Source organism: Chiloscyllium punctatum, chromosome 30 (genome assembly GCF_047496795.1).
Source record: "Chiloscyllium punctatum isolate Juve2018m chromosome 30, sChiPun1.3, whole genome shotgun sequence".
Taxonomy (NCBI): Eukaryota; Metazoa; Chordata; class Chondrichthyes; order Orectolobiformes; family Hemiscylliidae; genus Chiloscyllium; species Chiloscyllium punctatum.
Window position 1 is genome coordinate 48,130,414 of NC_092768.1, and position 16,059 is coordinate 48,146,472.

Here is a 16,059-nt window from a genome sequence, read left to right on the forward strand (position 1 = left end):
ATTAGATACACTGCACTATTCAGACTGCGCATCCCAAATTCAGCTATCGTTAATAGTACTGGGCAAAACTGTCAAATCCAAGCTGAGGCTTTTGGGAAAGGCCAAGGCCTTCAGACCAAATCTTTAAAGGGGAGCTTAAAAGATATTTCAATAAGTGAGTCTTCAAGTCTGGCAGCTAAATTGGTGTTGAATTAACAATGCAGAGATTAAGAGTTCAAATCTAACTATGGAAAGTTACATCCATAGAATTATTAAGAGAATCAGGCCATTCAACCCAAATGGTCCATGCTGGTGTTTATGCTTCCCATTAACCTCCTCTCACCCAATCAACAGATCCTTCAGTTCCTTTCTTCCTCATGTGCTTACCCAATTTCCCCTTAAAGGCATCTCAGCTCTTCACGTCAACCACTCCATGTTGTGAAGGGAAATTTAATCAATTTGTCATTTCCAGAATACAACAAAAATAAAAACATGAAAACATTCAGCTTGTACTAAAACCTTAATGTTGCCCTTTGGAGAAGGTTACCTGTTGCTACTCCCTGGTCTGGTCCGCATGTGACTCCAGTCCCAAACAACATGGTCAACTTAGAAATGCCTTTGAAAGTGACTGAACAAACAATCTCTGCAAGTCTAATCATAAGAAATCTCACTCAGTGATTAGCAAAGGTCTTTTCCCTCGGGTAGGGGAGTTCAAAATGAAGGGGCATATTTTTAAGGTGAAAGGAAAAAGATTTAAAAAGGACCTGAAGGGCAATCTTTACACACAGAGGGTGGTTTGTATGTGAAATGAATCACCAGATGAATTGGTAGATGCAGGCACAGTCACAACATTTAAAAGACATTTGGATAGGTACACAAATAGAGGGAAGTGGGCTGACTGAAGGTGAATCAGACAAATTTAGCTTGAAAAACTCGGTTGGCATGGATAAGTTGGACTGAACAGTCTGTTTCCATGCTGTACGACTTTACTACCTCTCAAAGCAATCTGATAACATAGTGGTTTGAAAATTCTCTTCTTTGTTTTCAGATTAATCCAGGGATTCACTCCTCCCTGTGTCTGTAATCTCCTCCAACTCTCCAACCCTTTGACATCTCTGCATTTCTCCCATTCCATCTCATGAACACCTTACATCGGAATTGCACCACCACTGGTGGCTGCTACTTTAGCTGCCAAGACCCCAAGCTCTGGAATTCGCTCTCTTAACATCTCCACTTCGTCTTCCTCCTTTAATTCCTGATGAAGGGCTTATGCCCAAAACATCGATTCTCCTGTTCCTCGGATGCTACCTGACCTGCAGTGTTTTTTCAGCGCCACACTCTCAACTCTGATCTCCAGCACCTGTAGTCCTCACTTTCTCCTTCCTCCTTTAAAAAAACCCTCACCATAATGTCTGGATATTTTTGCATTTGACTCAGTGTCAGTGATTGACTGAATCCTCGATATTATAGTTAGAACAATGGAGTCTTATGAAATTCTCCTGCCCTAACAGAACACCAGCCACTTCCTGCGTTGTACACAATGACAAATGACAGCAAAAATCAGCATTTATATAGCACTTTCAACATAGTCCAATGGTCCAAGGTGATTTGCTGAAGTGTCAATAATATGTGATCCTGAAGCATGAGGTAATCTCAGTATAAAATTTGGTTAAAGTGGTAGATTTTAAGGATTGCCTTATTGGGGGGGGGGGGGCAGATAGGGACAGAAACAGAGATATTTAGGGAGGGAATTCCAGAGTTTAGAAAGTAGGCAGCCAAACACTCAGCCATGAACGGTAGAACGATTCAAATCATAAATCCTCAAGAAATCAAAATTCTAGAGTATGGAGATCTTAGAGGGGCACAGGTGGTTGTCAATCTTTTCTCTTTATAGGGTTGTTGGCTCATGCCCCATCCCAGATCTTGAGCATGGAGGCTGACACACCAGTATTGTAGTGAGGGAATGCTGCATTGTCGGAGATAAAATCTTTCAGATATGATCTTAATCCAAAGCACCTTCTGCACTCGCTAATGTCATGCAAAAGATCCCCTGGAAGTGTTTTAAGGAAAAGCAGGAGAGTCATACTTGGTGCCCTGGTGAATTCATCAATTAATACCATGAAGAAACAGATTCTCTGGTCACATTGCTGCTTGTGAGTGCTTGTTGTTCACACGTTGTCGCTGGAAAAGCAACAGCCAGTGTCCACATTTGAGAGGAAGTTAACAGGCTGCAATGCACTTTGGGAAAACAAAGGTCATTGAGAGTTCTATGCAAAACCACATTTTTGTTTTCTGAGGTGGTTACAAAGATAGAATGTTGAGAAGCTTCAAAGTAATTTGAAAAGACAGGCAACATCCAGATCCCAACACACAGAACAGACTATTCACACTGCACAGGATAATAATTAGCTTCCAAAACACAAAAAGAACACAACAACAGGAATTCAGTAGAAATTCTCAGACACTCTGCTCCTCCGAGATAATTATACCTCACCCTTTCATATTCAGCAATGAGCCATCAACAAAACTCAGCCTGGAAATCAGAGGGACATGCTTCCAATAAACACACAATATCTAACACACAGCTCCAGTCAAACAGTTCAGCACAAAGCACCGAGTAAACAGAGAGCTGGATCTTCTCACACAGCATAAGGGACATTTCCATCCCTGATTACCCACAGGATAGTCAGACTGCCTGAAGATTGGTGTGGATATTACGGGATACAATTTGTATAAAAGCTGCTCCTTCACTCACCATCTCCTCACTTGGTTTTCAGTCCCTATAGGAAGTGAACCAGCTCTGGAAGAGGAAGAGGAGACAATGGGCAGAGTGGGTGGACTCTCTGATTGATGTCTCTCACAATCAATCCAAATATTTCTGGAGCAACATGAGTTTCCTGAAACTTGGGAAACTGACCGGGGAAATGGAGGTGACTTTGAGCAGCAGATCAGGTGGGGGTTTAAACTTGTCATTGTCTCATCTGAATAAAACATTCGTACTGGCAGCCGCGCTCTCAGTCCTGGTCAATGTTTGATAGAGATTTCTAATGTGGAAATAGTAGTCTTCATATAAAACAGAAAACATTGAAAATCGGAACTGGAGCAGGCCATTCAGCCCCTCGAGCCGGCACCACAATTCAATTTGAACACAGCTTCGCATTCAACTTAGTCTCCTAATTTCGCCTTTCCCTCTTATCCTTTCATCCAGTTAGTTCTAAAAGCAACGTCTAACATATTCTTCAAACATTCCATGTTTTAGCCTCTAACCCATGTTTGGGTGAAAACATTTCTCTTCATCTCAGTCCTCAATGACTACCCCCCTCTCCTTTACTGTAGACTATGACCTCTGATTCGGGATTCCATTGTCAGCGAGAACATCATTCCTGTGTTTAATCTGTCTAGGCCTGTTCAAATTTTATAGGTTTCTCCTAACTGATCCAATCTCTCTTCATACATCAATCTTGCCATCCAGGAATCAATCTGGAAAGCATGTGTTTCCTCCATAGCTGGAATATCATTCTTCAGGTAACAAGATCAAAAATGCATATAGCTGTGGTCTCACCAAATCTCCATACAATTGCGACAAGACATCCCTGCTCCTTTACTCAAATCCTTTCATTATGAAGGTCAATATACCATTTGCCTTCTTCACCACCTGCTGCACCTGCATACTTATTTTAAATGACTGATGTACAAGAACACCCAGGTCTCATTGCACGTTACCCTTTCCAAATCTGTTGTCAGTCAGCAATAAACTGCCCTCCTTTTTTGTTACTGAAATGGATAACTTCATATTTATTCACATTTATAATTCATTGTCATATATTTGCACACTCGCTCAACTTGTCCAAATCAAAATGAAATCATCTCTGTATCTTTCTCACAGTTCACCATCCCATCCAGCTTTCTTCATCTGTAAACTTGGAGATATTGCATTTATTTCTATTCTATACTGGGCAGTTACTAGATTCCAGTTAGAACTAAAGAACGTACAAATTTTGTTGTGTGCTGCAACCCAGTATGATGGCTTTATTCTGAAGCTCTGCATACTATAAACCCGAAACAAGTCAAAGTACTCACTCTGATGAAGAGCCACTAGACTTGAAACATTAACTCTGCTTTCTTCTCACAGATGTTGCCAGATCTGCTCAGTTTCTCCAGCAATTTATGTTTGTGTTAACAAGTCTGCAACTTGACTGATGACTCACAAATGCTCATGTAATTCATCTCTTACAGAGGCACCGTCCCAACATAATATACATTAACTATAATATTTAAAATCCCTACCCTTTACTTTCAAACTTTTCCTTAAATAAATCATAGAACTTTCATAGTTCCAGATATAACATATATATATATATATATATATATATATATAAAAGAGCAAAACTAATTACAAGGACGGGGTATATGTTTCCATTAGATACAACAAACAGGCGATGCTATCTAATAAGACAGAACCTATATGGCAGACACCTGTTGCTTTCGGTGCAGGATTCTCCTTTGATGTACCGGGAACCTCAAGTGAAGAGGGAAGGACAGACATTTTCTTCTACAGGGGCAATGTCCTCGTTGACTATGTTGGATTGGTCTGGGATCAGTATGCTATCTTCATGAAATAAGACAGAGCCCTCTTCTTGAGCCACTGTGGATGATGGGTGGTTCCAACACCTAACGATTGGTCAGCATGCCGTCACCATACAATCTCATCCCAGGTCTGAACATCCCAGGATTCGTCTATGCCAGGGCCTGTGGCAAGTACTCACTTGCCAACCATGTTGTACTTCTGGGCCAGAACTTGGTCACCAATGAAAACAGCACCTCTTGGAGCCTTCCCCTTTGGGACACCTGGGCTCACTGGTGCTTCTTGACAATCTCATGCATTCATAAGATAGCAACAGGTTGCATGTGGATCGTAACTTCCTTCCAAATAGGTTTTATGTGGAGGAATCTGGGTGCTGCCTTGTGGTGTGTTTCAGTACACGGCCAGGAAATTGTTTACTCAATGAACTAGTAACCTCACCCCCTGTGACGCTTTCAATGAGTTCTCTGACGATTGCACAAATACTTTCACAAGAAAAGGTTGAGGAATGATAGAGCACCAAACTAACGTGTCGAATGCCATAATCAGTAAATTCCTGTACAAGGAACTGAGGAGCATTGTCACGGACAACTTGATCAGGATTATTGAATCTGATTAACATGTCATCCAGTTGGTCGGGTTTGCAGAAGTGGATTTCATTTCTGTCACTTCCGGCTGCTCAGAATGAGGATCAACTACTACCAGCAGCATTCGGCCCTCAGACAGGTTGGTAAAATCAATATTGACATATTACCATGGCATTTTAAGCCATTCCCAGAGGTGTAACGGTGATAATGGGCAGTGTAGCTGATTTTTGTGCAAGCTTAGCACAACTAAGGGGTGGCACAGTGGCTCAGTGGTTAGCACTGCTGCTTCACAGCGCCAGGGTCCCAAGTTCGATTCCAACCTCAGGCAGCTGTCTGTGTGGAGTTTGCACATTCTCGTGTATGCACCAATTCCATAAAATGCCACTTGCAAGGCATTCAACCTAATGTTGAAATGAATCAAGACGTCTGATCTCTGGAGTACTTATTTGATAGTGAGATGTCAGTCAGGGTTCCACTTCCAAGATTGACCTGTGCATAGAAGCTTGTGTTATGACTTCAAAAGCATGAAATCTTTGAAAGAATTTTCATAATAGTTCACAAGGCCCAGGAAAGATCTTAGTTGGGACACCTTAGTCAGCTGAGGAGCCTCCATTATCACTGGTGCCTTGTGAAGCTCTTTGCTGGTGTTGACGTGCCCTAATTATTCAATCGAGTTCTGGAAGAAGTCACACTTTTCTTTTTTTTTAAACCTTGTAACCAGTGTTCTTGCAGGCATTTTAGGGTCTCCTCCAGACTTCTAAAGTGCTGTTCCTCTGTGGATCCAGTGATCAAGGTATCATCAAGGTAGATTTATATCCTTTTCAGTCCATTTAGGATTTGATCCACAGGCCTCTAAAATTAGGCTGGAGCTGATGTGATCTCAAAGAGGAGCCTTTTATAGCAAAACAAATCCTGATGAGTGAGTATAGTCAGCAAGTGTTGGAGTTCAGCAGTCACCCATATCTACAAGATGGCCTGTGAAAGATCCACCTTCGTGAATTTTTGCCCCCCTACTGGGCAACTGAACAGATCTTCAATCAAGGGCAAGCTGCACATTGTGATTTTAAACTGGTAAAATCAGGGTTGCCAAGTCACTGGTTTGAGATCACTGCTGTCTACCAACCTCATCAGATCTGCCTTTACTTGCAGACAGTTGGGTTCTGGATCAGTGTGAGCCTTCAAACTTTTTGGTGCTCCATCTGTGCCCTGAGGGTGATACTTATTGGCAGATATCTCAGAGTTTGGTTGTAAAATGTTTCAGGAGCAATTGAAACTGGTCCCCTCATCCCCATCCATGGTTATTTTGAAGCTATGCCCATCTAATCTAAGCACAACCCAAAATATATGCATTTCACCTTGGAGGGGCATGGAGTGGCAACATTTCCAGCATCCCCTTTTTTTTGAATGGAGCAAGCATCCCCTTTATTATAGAACCTCAGATACACCTTTTTTTTTCTTTTTTTTAAAACCCCCACACTACCGCCTAACTGCAGTAAAGCATCCCCTTTTTATCTGTCAGCCAGGGGTCCCTGATTGGGGCTGTTAATTTGGTCAAATCAGGAACTCATATTCTAAGAAGCCTACCTGGCTGACCTCATTACAATCTCTACATCCCTGCTTCTGAGAGTTCAAGGCCACAGGCCGGTGCTTTTACTTGGACAGCCTCCTAGACTGTTTTAGCACAGAGTCAGGTTGCTCCAACTAGGGCATTGTTTAACGCACAGGAGGTCACCTCTTGCACCTAGAATACCTTGGTAGAATTTTACCCTCTTTTTCCCACAGGAACGATAGACATCCGTCATGTCTATCTGCAATTCCAAGGACTCATCGACACTTGACGGAGAGGGTGAATCCACTGGTTCTGATCGCCTTTCTGGTTGTTCCAACGGGCAGGCCATGTTTTGCTCCTGCACCGTTTGCAAATTTGTGGCTTTCATATGGTCCACGTGGGACCTTCAGACCTACACGAACTTTATACGTCACTGGTTCTGACCTTGGGTAAGAAGCATGATCAACCTATGTGAGGCCATTTCTGTGATTCTTATACCAAATTTTGTGTCCTGTATCTAACTACCTCTCTCTCTCGCTTGGTGAAGTCCAGTATCTAGTATTGGCATTCCTGATGTTGTTTCACCCTCCCTCTCAGGTCCAGGAAGATCAGACTTCGGCTCATGCAGAGTCTTCTATTCAGTAGCAACTCTGATGGTGCATGTGGGGTGCTCCTATAATCAAACAGGAACTTGGACAGTTTGATATAGAGTCATAGAGATGTACAGCATGGAAACAGACCCTTCGATATCTAGTAAGGCTGAAGGCAGGCTGTTTCTTCAAGTCCAAACTGGGCAATTAGATGATGGATGATATGGAGCTGTCCTTATATATTGAATATCATTCGGCTTTAGGAAATATCCAAGTTCCCTGCTGGTAAATGGTAGTCCATTATCTGTGACCAATACTTCCAGGAGTTAGTGTATTGAAAACGATGCACACAGTTTTCTACTTTCATCCCTGAATTTGACGACTGGATCCTATGCACTATCCACTTCTTTGAGTGGGATCTACAGTGAGTAAAAACATTGAACCCAGGAAAGAACCGGATGGACAGATAGTTCTATAACAAAATGGTTGAGGTTCTTGTGCAACCCATTTTTTTAGAAAAATCAAGTTTTAGAAACAATGCTTAAAGTGTTGGATGTAATTACATTCCAATCAACACATGTTTAAAAGTTCACGCTTCAGAAGCAGTGTCCCCAATTTGTCAATCGCGTTGGAGTGAATTTGCATTATAAAACATATTTTGTAGCAAAATGAACTGTCCAACAGAGTCCAAGGTTTATCAGGCTATTTCCATGGGTGTGGGGGAGTTGCTGGCAGTAATCTTTTGTCCTTGTTGGCACTCTGGGCACAGCCCCACCAATGCAGCTTTGTCTGGATCCAAACCTGGTCACCAGACATAACTTCTTGCCAATATCTTCATTTTGGAGACCATTGGATGGGCCTGGTGGGAGTTCAGCCAGGATTTGGCAGAAACTTATGCTCAGGGCAATGACTCTTGTTCCCCATAACAATAAGCTGCCCTCCACTGTGAGCTGGTCTCTCCGAGTTCAAAAAATGTTCAATTCTAGTTGCATTGGCCCTTTGGTTTCCACCAGTCGCTGCCAGTTGTTTCAGTTTTGAAAGGACTGGATCGTTCTGAGTCCAAAGTCTGATATTGTCAGCTGTACTGGGACCACGCTCGGAAGATTTAATTTCATGACAGACTCTTCCATTGGGTGTACCACCAGTGTTGTATCTGCTACTGGCAGGCTACTACTTAGCCGCCCAGATGATATGAATAGAATAGAATAGAATAGAATCCCTACAGTGTGGAAACAGGCCATTTGATCCAACAAGTCCACACCAACCTTCTGAAGGGTATCCCATCCAGACCCATTCCCTAACCCTATTACTCTATATTTTTCCCATGACTAATGTTCCTAACCTACACATCCCTGAACACTATGGGCAATTTAGCATGGCCAATTCACCTAACCTGCGCATCTTCAGACTGTGAGGAAACTGAAGCACCTGGAAGAAACCCACGCAGACACGGGGAGAATATGCAAACTCCACACAGATAGTTGCCTGTGGCTGCAATCAAACCCAGGTTCTTGGTGCTGTGAGGCAGTAGTGCTAAGCACTGAGCCTCCGTTCCACCTTAACTTTGAGTTCTAACTTATAATTTTCAGCACTTACTATTAGAGCCCACTACTGAATGCAGCCTAAAGCTTTGGGTGGCACTGCCATGTCCTCTTTAAGCAGACTAAGTATGGCTTGTGGTCTGTGATTACCACAAATTTTCATCCATGAATGCACTGGTGGAACTTCTTGACTCCAAATATGACCACCACTGCTTCTTTCTCTTTCTGAGCGTATTTACACTCCACATTAGCCAAAGTCTTGGATGCAAATGCTATTGGATGTTTCTCTCCATTAGGCCGCCTATGAGCTAATAACCATTCTGATGCCATATGGGAGGGCATCTCATGTTAATACCAGATCTTTCTTGGGATCATAGTGTCCAAACCCTTTGAGAATAACGACTGTTTCTTGTCTGTGCAACGACTTCCAAGGCTGACCTTTATTTTATAAAAGGAGTTGGTGCAAAGGTGCCAGCATGGAGGCCAGTTTACGTATGAACTTTCCATAATAATCGACCAACACAAGAAGTGACCTAAGCCCCTGTACCGATGTGGGAGCTGAGCATCTTTGATCGCCCTCATTTTATCTTCTAATGGGTGTAACTTGGCCTTGACAACTCTCTAGCCCAAGTAGGTCATTTGAGGGATGTGGAACACAGTTTTCGCGTGTTAGGCATATGCCCCCCCTTGGAAAAACACCATTGGAATACCCAGCAACTCATATGCTCCTTTTGCCTCATTTTCCAAAGATAAAGCCGGATGTCGTGTCTGTTTAAAGGCCAGTTGAGCTTCAGCTAATAGGTATTTTTGCAATGATTACATCATTAATTGCATATTAATGACAGTCTCTAAGCATTCCATTAAGGGTTAAACCAAAGTTACAGGCTTCTGTCAGCTGCCTTAACCTAGTCAAAAATCCAATCCGAATTCTCCCGGTCCTCAAATTGCTGAGTAAAAATAATAGCTTCTTAGAATTAGAGGAAACTTGGGGGTCATGATATTCCTTGACAATATCCGTCAATTCTTGAAAGGATTTAGCATCTGGTGCCTCAGGGAAAGTTGGGCTCCTAATAACCGAAAAAAAAACTGCAGCCCCACAGGCTTTCAGGAGAATTACTAATTGATTTGTGTCAGCTACAATGTCATTTGCCTGGAAAAAATAACACATTTTTCCACATATTGGGCCCAGTTCTTCACAACAGGGTTGAACAAGGCATGATGTAAGAAATGCTTACACCAACAGACCACAGTCAGTAATGATATGCGATAATGAAAATCCTCAACAGAGTATTGAGCCCCACAAGGCTCAATACTCAGCCCCCTACTATACCCCTTATACACACACGACTGTGTGGCCAAATTCCACGCCAACTCCATTTACAGGTTTGATGGCAAAGCCACTGTTTTGGGTTAAAATGAACAACAGCGAGACAGAGTACAAGAATGAGATATGCAGTGCTGAACAGCATGGTGTAAAGACAACAATCTCTCCATCAACACCAGCAAAACGAAGAAGCTGGCCATTGACTTTGGGAAGAAATGGTGCTGAGGTGGAGATGGTCAAGAGCATCAAATTCCTGGGAGTCACAAATACCAATAATCTGTCCTAGTCCACCCATGTTGACAATATTGGTCAAGAAAGCACATGTGCATAAAAATTCTTACCAATTTTATAGCTGCAACAGAGAAAGCATTCTTTTTGGGTGCATCACAGCATGGTATGGCAAATGCTTCTCCCAAGACCGAAAGAAACTATAGACAATTGTGAACACAGGCCAGTCCATTACGCAAATGAGCCTCATCTATACTTCCTGCTGCACCAAGAAAGCAACCAACATGATTGAGGACCCTTCCCGCCCCAGTAATATTCTCGTCAAGCCTCTTCCGTCAGGCAGAAGATATAAAAGTTTGCGTACACGTATGAACAGATTCAATAACAGCTTCTTCCCTGCTGTTATCAGACTTCTGAATGGACCTCTTTAATGTTGATGTTGATCTCTCTCGTTGAAAGATCACTTTCTTGACAGCTGGACCATTGTATCCTGCATTCTATTCTGTTGCCCTGATGCACTTGTGCAGTACCATATGCCTGCAAAGCACATAAGCCAACACTTTTCACTGTACCTTGGTACGCATGACAGTTATCAATCAAAGCAAATCAACTCAAAAGTGACTGTTACGAACAAGTTTCTTCACGATCACACTTTTCTCTCATTACATTGATATAACTCGTCACTAAGTCACTCTTTATTTATACATGAATAGTTCTTGACTTCACTTCTGCCTGAGTCCAAGTCAGTTATCAGAGTGGCAATATCTCTGACCCTCCACTTTTATTCACTTGTTAACAGCCCCAATCAGGGAACTCATTTCTGGGAGGTCCAGCTGGTTGAACTTATTACAATCACTGCAGAATCAAAATTCCTTTTTTTAATCTTCTCTGTCACAATGATCAATCCCTCCCATGTTGCCAGTCATTCTGTGCTTGGCAGTTACCTGCCTCCAGCCAGAACTTAAGAACATACGAACTTTGCTGCAACCCAAAGCTTTATTCGAAAGCTATGCCTCTCTCTAAGAATCCGAAACAAGTCTGAACAAGTTTACAACCTGACTGATGATTCACCAGTGCTCACATGATTCACCTCAAAATGGGGTGCTGCACAAACAGAACATACATCAACTACAGTGCATAAAAGTTCCAAGATCAAAATCATTAATCTATGTTATGAATTGCTGGCGCCAAACACAGACAATGATGGTAGTCACTGGCTACCACTTGGAAATGACCTGTTTATTCTGAGGAACTGACCTAAAAACAAAAGACAAAACCAATTACCGATATTGAAAATATCAGAATCTGGATCTTTCTCAACAATAGTTCCCCATGAGATGTGTAAGAGTATGTATACCCTCCACATGTCTGAGATGTAAAATCCAGAATTGTGGTGCACTCTTTCTTGTCATTCTCTGTATCTGGAGACCAAACCAATCAGGAATTCAGCTCAGAGCCCAAATTCACCTTGCTGTTGAAATTACGGAGAAAGTCAAAATGGCATGAGCTTAGCGTGACAGGAGGAAGATTCAAAAGGGACCTAAGGGGCAATTGTTTCACACAATGAGCTGCTAGAGGAAGTGGTGGAGGCTGGTACAATTACGACATTTAAAAGACATCTGGATGGGTATATGAATAGGAAAGGTTTGGAGGGATATAGGCCAAGTGCTGCCAAATGGGATTAGATTAATTTAGGATATCTGGTTAGCATGGACAAGTTGGACTGAAGGATTTCTTGCCGTGCTGTCCACCTATATGACACATTGACCATAAAACCTCAACAACAAATTATTGGTTGCAGTGACCAATAACAAGGGGATGCAATTTATCTGATGGGACAACAATTGACGTTCGACACTCCACAGTGACCATTACAGCGGGTTTCACACAAAGTAACTCAACACTTCAATTCCTTGTGAAAACCCAACATCTCCAGAAATATGTCAGAAATTGCAACGAAAACTCACATTTGGTGAGAAAATGTTGGAGAGATTTTCACTGGAAGTGCCTTCCTGTGTTTGATGGAGGCAGTGACAGACCATCTCCTCAAACATGACTGAATTGCAGCCCCAAACCCAGAAAGCTCCCCCTTCACGCAGGTTGTTTAAAACCCCCACAGGGACTCAGCTCAACTCATCCAAACCGCTCACAATCCCACTCCGAACTACATTACCCATGCTGCATGTCGGCCTGCGCATGCGCAACGGGGGACAATTGTATAGAATCGCAGAGAGCCGGCCCGCGGTGCCTGACGGGAGTTGCAGTTCTGACCGGCGCGTCGGCGGTTGGACGCCCAGCTTTTCGGAGTTGAATTCTGAGCGCTGTCAACCTATCTAACCCCCTAATCATCTTGTACACCTCTATCAAATCACCCCTAAACCTTCTTTTCTCCAATGAAAACAACCCCAAGTGCCTCAGCCTTTCCTCATAGGATTTTCCTACCATACCAGGCAACATCCTGGTAAACTTCCTCTGCACCCGTTCCAGTGCCTCCACATCCTTCCTATAGTATGGCGACCAAAACTGCACACAATATTCCAGATGCGGCCACACCAGAGTCTTATACAACTGCAGCATGACCTCAGGACTCCGGAACTCAATTCCTCTACCAATAAAAGCCAGTACGCCATATGCCTTCTTCACTGCACTATTTACCTGGGTGGCAACTTTCAGAGATCTGTGTACATGGACACCAAGATCCCTCTGCTCTTCCACACTACCAAGTAGTCTACCATTAGCCCAGTAATCCATCTTTTTATTACTCTTACCAAAGTGAATCACTTCACACTTAGCTACATTGAACTCCATTTGCCACCTTTCTGCCCAGCTCTGCAGCTTCTCTATATCCCGCTGTAACCTGCCATATCCTTCCTCACGGAGTGTCTGTCACGCGCGCAGTGCCGCAGTTGGATGTGCGCCCCTGTAAACGGCGGCCTCTAGCGGCCCCTGGCGGCGGGTGCTAGGATCGCAGTTTCTTTCCCTTCGAGCCCGTTCCCCTAAACATTCCATCAGCCCAAATCCTCTCTTTCCTCCTCCTTCCCTCCTCACGAGAATCTCCCTTCAGCTCCTCCTCATCATCGTCTTCCTTCCCAGAGTATCAGGGATATCACAGAAAAGAATCGATGGTGTCCTGAGGGGGGAAAAAAAACTTTCCATGCAGGGAGGACTGAGGATTTCCACCTGAGAGACTGTTGGCGACAGGTTCATTGAGATTCAAAAGGGAATTGATCACTTTCAAGAAAAAAAATGGTCGGTCGTGGGAGAAAGCTGGCAAATGGCAAAAGGTGAACTGCTTCTGCAGAAGGCTACGACTGGTCAACTGGAGTTGGCAATGGCCAAGTGGTATTATCACCAGGCAGATGGTGGAGTTTGAATTCAATAGCCTGGAAATAAGAATTTAATGGTGACATAAAACCATTGCCGATTTCAAGAAAAAATCCTCTGGTTCACTAATATCCTTTAGGGAAGGTAATCGGCCATCCTTACCTGGTGTGGTCTTCATGTAACTCTCGACCCACAGCAATGTGGAACTGCCCCCTGGGCAATTTAGAATGAGCAATAAATGCTGGTCCAGCCGGTGACACCTACATCCCATGAATGAAACAAAAAGAATCCCCTTTTTTGTGCTGTGTTGATTTACTTTGAAGCACAAGGGAAACACAATGAGGATAAGAAGGGGGACGATGATGACAAGGAGAAGGATGACCTTGGTGAGGAGGGAAAGCGATGGCCCTCGAGGGTGGGATGCGGCTGGCAATCTTGCAACAATGGCACTACCATTGACAGGGACATCTCTTCAATCCATATCTTCTGCAATTTCTTCAGAGTGGAATTCCACAGACCTGTAGAACCCTCTGCTGCAGAAAATGACTGAGGCCAAAACATTGAACGTTTTCAAGAAAGAGTTTGATGTGGTTCTTCGGATGTCAAAGAAGAAAGGATCTTGGGAGTAAAAGGGAATAGGGTAATGAATTGGATGATCAGCCATCATCATTTTGACTCTTCCTTCTATTTTCTATGAAAAATACCATTCCCACATGAAAAATATGTGACAAACATTTACCAGGAAAACTGAGACAACAGCAGTATTAAGTGAGGTTTTATTCAGATGGGACAATGACAAGTTTAAATCGCCACCTGATCTGCTGCTCAATGTCACCTCCATAGCACCAGTCTGTTTCCTAAGCTTCGGGAAAGTCATAGAGTCATAGAGATGTACAGCTTGGAAACAGACCCTTTGGTCCAACCTGTCCACACCAACCCAATCTAGTCCCACCTGCCAGCACCTGGCCCATATCCCTCCAAACTCTTGCTATTCATATACCCGTCCAAATGCCTCTTAAATGTTGAAATTGTACCAGCCTCCACCACATCCTCTGGCAGCTCATTCCATACACGTACCAGAATCAAGGGTGGAAATATCCCCTGTGTTCTGTGAGAAGATCCAGCTGAGAGACTTGTTTACGGGTGGTGCTTTGTGCTAAACTATTTGACTGGAACTGAGTGTTGGCTATTGAGTGTGTTTATTGGAAACATTTCCCTTCTGATTTTACAGGCTGGGTTTTGTTGATGGCTCATTTCTGAAGATGAGAATGTGAGGTGTAATTATTTGGGAGATGCAGTGTCTGAGGATTCTTACTGATTGTCTATTGTTCAGTCCTGTTTGTGCGTGTGTGTGTGAGAAAGTTGGGAGTTGGTTATTATCCTGTGGACTGTGAATGGTCAGTTCAGTCTATGAATTGGAATCTGGATGTTACCTCTCTACTCAAATTCCCCCAAGACCTTCCACAACCCCAATCTCTTTAATCTCCTCAGAAAATAAAAGTGCATTCATGTAGAACCTCATTGACCTTTGTTGTCTCAAAGTGCAGCCAATTATGTTCTTTTCAAATGTAGTCACGGTGGCTCAGTGGTTCGCACTGCTGCCTCACACTGCCAGGAACCTGGTTCAATTCCCACCTCAGGCAACTGTCTCCTCGTGTCTGCATGGGTTTCCTCTGGGTGCTCCGGTTTCCTCCCACAGTCCAAAGACATGTAGGTTTCTTTGAAGAGTCGGTGTGGACTTGTTGGGTCAAAGGGCTTGTTTCCACATTGTAGGGAATCTAATCTAATATAGTCATTATTGTAGGAAATGTAGCAGCCAATGAGTGCCCAGGAAGCTCGCACAAACAGCAATGAGGTAATGACCAGAGAATATGATTGTTTTCGTGCTGTTGACTGAGGGCTTAATGGTCACCAGGGATAACACCCCTGTTCTTCAAAATACTGTCAGTGCATCTTTTACATGATATTAGAGAGTGCAGAAGGGGTTTTGGTTTAAGATTCCATCTGAAAGACAGCATCTCTGACAGTGCAGCACTCCCTCACTATGACAATGTAGTGTCAGTCTCAGTGCTCAAGACCTGGAATGGGACTTGAACACAAAACCCTCTAAAAAATAAAGATTGTCAATGACCATGACCCTACATGGCCATCACTTTAGGATCTCTACACTCCTTAAATTTTGATCTCTTGAGGTTTTTTTATTTACCTGTGGGATGAAGACATTGCTGACTGGCCTACATTTTATTGCCTGTCCCTAGTTCCCTTGAGAAAGTGGTGGTGTGCTGCCTTCTTGAATGGCTGCAGTCCACATACTGTGTGTTGACCCACAGTGCCTGAGAATTTCAGAACGTTAGC

At 43.2% G+C, this 16,059-nt stretch overlaps 1 protein-coding gene across 2 annotated transcripts in view; it reads right to left on the reverse strand.

Moving 5' to 3' along the window:
• Positions 1 to 12,506, reverse strand: part of LOC140455642 (uncharacterized) — a 41,159-nt gene extending 28,653 nt beyond the window's left edge. The window contains exon 1 of one of the 2 annotated variants that reach the window (XM_072550617.1): positions 12,348 to 12,506. The gene's annotated coding sequence lies outside the window, so the exon portion shown is untranslated. Of the gene's footprint in view, positions 1 to 2,734; positions 2,827 to 12,347 lie in introns of those variants that run through there. The other variant, XM_072550615.1, reaches the window with a different exon arrangement.
• Between the last annotated feature and the right edge of the window lie 3,553 nt (positions 12,507 to 16,059).